This window comes from Triticum aestivum, chromosome 7D, assembly GCF_018294505.1.
Source record: "Triticum aestivum cultivar Chinese Spring chromosome 7D, IWGSC CS RefSeq v2.1, whole genome shotgun sequence".
Lineage (NCBI taxonomy): Eukaryota > Viridiplantae > Streptophyta > Magnoliopsida > Poales > Poaceae > Triticum > Triticum aestivum.
The window spans coordinates 360,351,447-360,357,240 of record NC_057814.1 but is presented as its reverse complement, the minus strand read 5'-3'; the positions used below and the strand labels follow the sequence as shown (position 1 = coordinate 360,357,240).

The following is a 5,794-nucleotide window of genomic DNA, read 5'->3' as shown; positions in this document are numbered from 1 at the left end:
TTCATATCTAGGAGAGCTAGGTCTAATAGGTGTTTCAAGATTTTCAGTTTCAAGTTCTTCATCAGTTTCAATAATTTCATCAGTTTCAGCATTCTCAATATCTTTAGCTCTAGCAAGTTGTTCATCAAGAAATTCACCTAGTGGCACATTATCATCAAGCAAGGTACTAGCATCATCATAAGCATTATCCATAGCAGAAGTAGCATCATCATAAGCATTATCCATAGCAGAAGTAACATCATCAATAACTTGCAACATATCAGAATTAATAGCATGTGGTGGTGTTACAAATTTAATCAAAATAGAAATTGAATAAAGTGTAGAGCTAGATGGCAGTTCCTTACCTCCCCTCGTCTTAGAGGGAAATATCTTAGTGTTTGTATCCTTCAGATTATTCATAGTGATAAATAGATAATAATCCCAAGTGACTCAACAAATATAGCTATGCTCCCAGGCAACAGCGCCAAAAAAGGTCTTGATAACCCACAAGTATAGGGGATCGCAACCGTTTTCGAGGGTAGAGTATTCAACCCAAATTTATAGATTCGACACAAGGGGAGCCAAAGAATATTTGCAAGTATTAGCAGCTGAGTTGTCAATTCAACCACATGTGGAGATTAAATATCTTGAGCAAGGATATCAATAGCAAAGTAGTAACTTAGCAAGAACAATATAAGAGAAATTTGTAGGCATTGAATCGATGGATTCGTTAGATGATATTCATCATATAACAGTCATAACCTATGGCTATATAAAACTAGCTCCAGTTCATAAATATAATGTAGGCATGTATTCCGTAAATAGTCACACGTGCTTATGGAAAGAACTTGTATGACATCTTTTGTCCTACCCTCCCGTGGCAGCGGGGTCCATAAGGAAACTAAGGGATATTAAGGCCTCCTTTTAATAGAGAACCAGAACAAAGCATTAACACATAGTGAATACATGAACTCCTCAAACTATGGTCACCACCGGAAAGTATCCGGACTATTGTCACTCCGGGGTTTACGGCTCATTACACATAATAGGTGAATATGACTTGCAAGATCGGATCTAGAACATAGATATAATGGTGAAAACATAAACAGTTCAGATAAGATATCATGGCACCCGGGCCCAAAGTGACAAGCATTAAGCATGGCAAAGTCATAACAACATCAATCTCAAAACATAATGGATACTAGGGATCAATCCCTAACAAAACTAACTCGATTACATGATGAATCTCATCCAACTCCTAACCGACCAGCGAGCCTATGAAGGAATTACTCACTACCGATGGGGAGCATCATGGAATTGGCGATGAAGGAGGGTTGTTGATGATGAAGATCAAAGACCCCCTCTCCCGAGCCCTGAATGGACTCCAGATCTGGCCTCCCGATGAAGAACAGGTGGTGGCGACGGTTCCGTATTATGGAATGAGATAATTCTTCCTCCCTGATTTTCTCTCTCCAAATATAGGTATTTAAGGAGTCGAAGATAGGGTCTGCGGGCCACTAGGTGGGCACAACCCACCTGGGCGTGCCTGGAGGGGGGGGGGGGCTGCTGGGTTGTGCTCACCCAGCCCCCCCTTCGGTGGTTCTTGGCTCCAGTAATTTTCTTTTATTCTGAAATAAATCTCCAAAAAGTTTCGTTCCATTCCGAGAGCTTTTATTTCTGCACAGAAACAACACCATGGTAGTTTTGCTGAAAACAGTGTCCTCCGGGTTAGTGTCATTCAAATCATGCAAATTAGAGTCCAAAACAAGAGGAAAAGCGTTAGGAAAAGTAGATACGACGGAGACGTATCAACTCCCCCAAGCTTAAACCTTTGCTTGTCCTCAAGAAATTCAGTTGATAAACTGAAAGTGAAAAAGAAAAACATTTACGAACTCTTTTGCTCTTGTTTACATAAATAAGCTTAAGTAGCACCCAGATTTTCAGCAAAGATCATAACTAACCATGTCAACAATAACTCTTAAATATTATATTAACTTATATCAATGACATAATCAACTAGCGAGCAATAATAAATTATCTCAAATGACAAAACCTTGTCAAAACAATCATGACATAATATTACAATTCAAGGAGTCGGCTTGAGATTCTTCAAACTTGGTCGTGGCATAAGCCGACATATAGTTGTCAGTGGAACGCTGGAATGTGTTGAAGCTAGAGGCGAAGTGGCGAGTTGATGATCTTCGCGACACTCATTTTATATCCTTAGCGTTGATAATGCGATGTGAATCTAGCGAAGGTTGAAGTTGACCGTGGAGGGTTATAAATGGTCCCGTATGAGTTGTTCAGTAACCCGGCCGATGGTTCGTCCCGGCTGGTTGTTGAAGTTAACCAAACCGCAGTGGCGCGACTTGTGCGCCTGTCCATTAAGCCATCTGGTGCAGGCGGAGGTTGATAATATATTATGATTTTCTCCAAAGTTGTTGGAATAGACTGGGCCGCCAGAGCGGACGGTAGAGACGGCTGTAGCATTGGAGGCGGCGCGGACGCGGGCGAGTCGTTCGCGGGCACAGATAGATGAGTCGGCCGCGAGCGCGGATGGATAAGTTGACCGCGGATGCGGACGGATGAGTCGGCCGCGGCGTTGTAGGGCGGCGTGGAGGGCGAGTCGACCGTGGGCGCGGTCCCGGCGAGCTGATGTAGATCGAGCTGCAGGGGCGGTGGCATGCGCACGTCCGATCATCAGGTAGTGCTTACAGACAGACGCCAAACCGCAGGATGGTGGCCTGTGCGCCTGCCAGTCGGGCAGTGTGGCTTGGGCGGATGCTGGTGCATGATGATGCTGGCACACGGTCCGTATCTGTGGCATGTCACCACTTTTATAATGAATAATTGTCCTGTATAAAAGATATCATAGACGAGAGTAATTGTTCTCAAAAGACTAAAAAATGTATCAATAAAAATTGGTAGGATGGATTTCACCTTTTTTGTTCAGACGATAGATGATCCACATATAGCATCCGTAATCACCTTTCAGTAATGTTGCTGAATTTCATTTGATCCTTATATCTATAGAAAGGATATTTGTGTTGAGCCCCTCGAGGACCCTGCCAGATGCTGCCAAAGATCCTCCTTTTTTTAGTTGGGGCAGGATTTGTAACTTCAAGTCTTCCGTGTAAAATTGTTGAGCCTTACAAAACACAGAACTTCGGGAACGCATCCAAGCTATTTGCTAGCAAGCTACTTAGCCCTCAACTGTGAGATCAATTCAATAACCTAGCATCATAAAGTGCCCCATCAGTAGTGTATTTAGGCATTGATGACACATAAGGCTTCCCCTTATCATTATTGCCCAAGCCTGGTGGTATCTGAGGGGGCCTTGGTTCCTCTTTCCTGCCATTGGTAGAGCATTGGTCGCCATCTGTACCAGATTCAACAATTGAACTAAGGATAGTTGAGGTAATAGCACTACTATTGCCAGGGCCACAAGAGGACATCCTGGCTAAATTTTGATTCCGGGAAGGAGAAATGCATGATAGGTTTCATCTGCTTCCCAAGGGGATGGATTTGACACCTTTGGCTGGTTACCTATTTGCTAGCGAGCAATCAAGGAAGCAATAGCAACATCGAGTGAATCACACGTGGTAGGAATCTGCTGCTGGAAAATTGAGCTGCAAAGGCAGTTGTCTACTGTCTTGAGAGGGCAGAGCTTGCAATAACAGTGATCCAAAAAATGATATTGGATATGCAGTCAATCCATGAAAATGGTGTCACTTTGCTTTCGTTATCTACCACGGTCTGTTCTGTGTTACTCTCAATGGGTTGACTGGCAAATTTACTTGGAAACTCAAAAGGATTATGTTTCTCCTGCTGTAGAACCTTCTGAATCGCCTCATCTATTGGAAAAAAACTAAAGCTTCATCTTTCCCGAATAATTTGGTGGTGAAGCAAACACGTTTGTCAGGCTGGTATATGGTACTTCCACAGAGCTATCACCCTTCAATGCAATCTTACTGCCAGTAAATGATTGGCCATCTCCCATTCTGCACTTAACCCAAACATTGCCTGATGATTTGTGGGTATATTTGCCTGGCTTCAGGCTATGCATCTTATTAACACCAAGTTTGACATTTGCTTCTGTGTCAGTTGGTTTACGGTGCTCCTGAAGATCTATCATGATTCCCTGATATTCGTCAACAGTAGCAGCTATCAGGTTCAGTATTTATCCAGCCATAGAAGACTTCCACCTTTCCTTGGCACAGTGTTGGAGATAGATCTGACGAGGAAACGGTGAACGAAAAAGAGGGCGAATAAAAAGGCAATTTTTTGTGAAGTGGGGGAGATGAAAACGAGAGGCAAATGGAAAATAATGTAAATTGCAAGGAGATGACATTTGTGATTAGGAACCTGATAGATGTTGATGATGTCTCCTTGGCAACAGCGCTAGAAATTGGCAAGTTGATGGGAGACTATCTTGACTTGATCCTCCCCAGCAACGGAGCCAGACATTCCTTTGATGTCGCTTGAAACTGCGTCGGTATTTCCCAAAAGAGGAAGGGATGATGCAACACAGCTAAGCTAGGTATTTCCCGCAGTTGTGAAACCAAGGTATCAATCCATTAGGAGAACCAAGCAACACTATGTAAACGGTACCTGCACAGAAAGAACAAATCACTGGTACAACGAGGTGCTATACAAACGGTTTTTAACCCGTTTCCGCGATGGCGTTCTGAACCGTTGCCTAGTGAGTGACTGCGATAGGAGGGTCCTTCCCACACGACCCAGAAACCGTCGGGGATAGGCCCTCCTGGCACACATGCTCGGCAAAATGAGGTCGTGTGCGATGGGCGAGCGATCAAATATGATTATACAGGCCCAATCGGTTCCGGTCGTAAGTACATCCCACACAGTCATTCCCAAACAAACGTTTCCATTTGTTATGTACATTCCACATAGTCAATCCAAGGAATAAGTTTCCTTTATTATGTACATCCCACATAGTCAATCCAGAGAAAACCTTTCCGTTCATATGTACATCCCACACAGTCAATCCAGGGAAAACATTTCCGTTCGTATATACATCCCACACAGTTTTATGTATAGGCTCTTGTGTGATAGGTGTAACTATCACACACACTCTGCCTCGGTTAACCGTTTGCTTTTATTCAACTCCGTCACACACGATTTGATGAAGAAAACTGTATGGTATTGGGCTATCCATCACAAGCACTTTTACTGCTAGAACCGTTTGCAAAGTTCCATGACCCATTTAGCAGGTTTATTAGTTTACAATTAATAATTCCAGTATTACGCAAATTCACATTTCATATCGAACAGCTGTTTGCTAATTTCATATCAGGCACGTAAATATATTTTAACATCACAGTATGATAGCTACGTGAAAACAGCACAGTACAAAATATAGCTAGTTCAGCATCATAAGAACAATATTAGAACAACATATTCATTTCCCTAATCGAGATCATCCAGGCTCGTCTTATCCACCTTTGCTTCCAGTTGAGTAAGAACCTGTTTTGCACTGGCCAACTGGGAAAGTGCCTCCTCCTTCGCCAACACCATCTTAGCAAAGTCTGATTTAAAAAATCTTAGCTCATTCTCCACCTTCCTCTTTTTATCCCGCATCTTCAAATATTCTTCAGTGTTGACAACACTTTCTCTAAGCCCACCTCTGTTCTCTTCCTCATACATGCTCCAGAGCTTTGCTAGGCACATCTTCAAAGACTGTGGCCACTCTTGATGAACCCACTCCAGGTAAGAACACTTCCGTTCATCGTATAATACTTAAAACTAGATCAGTAACAATTGTAGGGGAAATGGGTTTATAGCAACATAGAAA

At 42.9% G+C, this 5,794-nt stretch overlaps 1 pseudogene; it reads right to left on the bottom strand.

The window, feature by feature from the left end:
* Positions 1-2,257: 2,257 nt before the first annotated feature.
* LOC123171103 (uncharacterized) lies at positions 2,258-4,114 on the bottom strand (annotated as a pseudogene).
* Between the last annotated feature and the right edge of the window lie 1,680 nt (positions 4,115-5,794).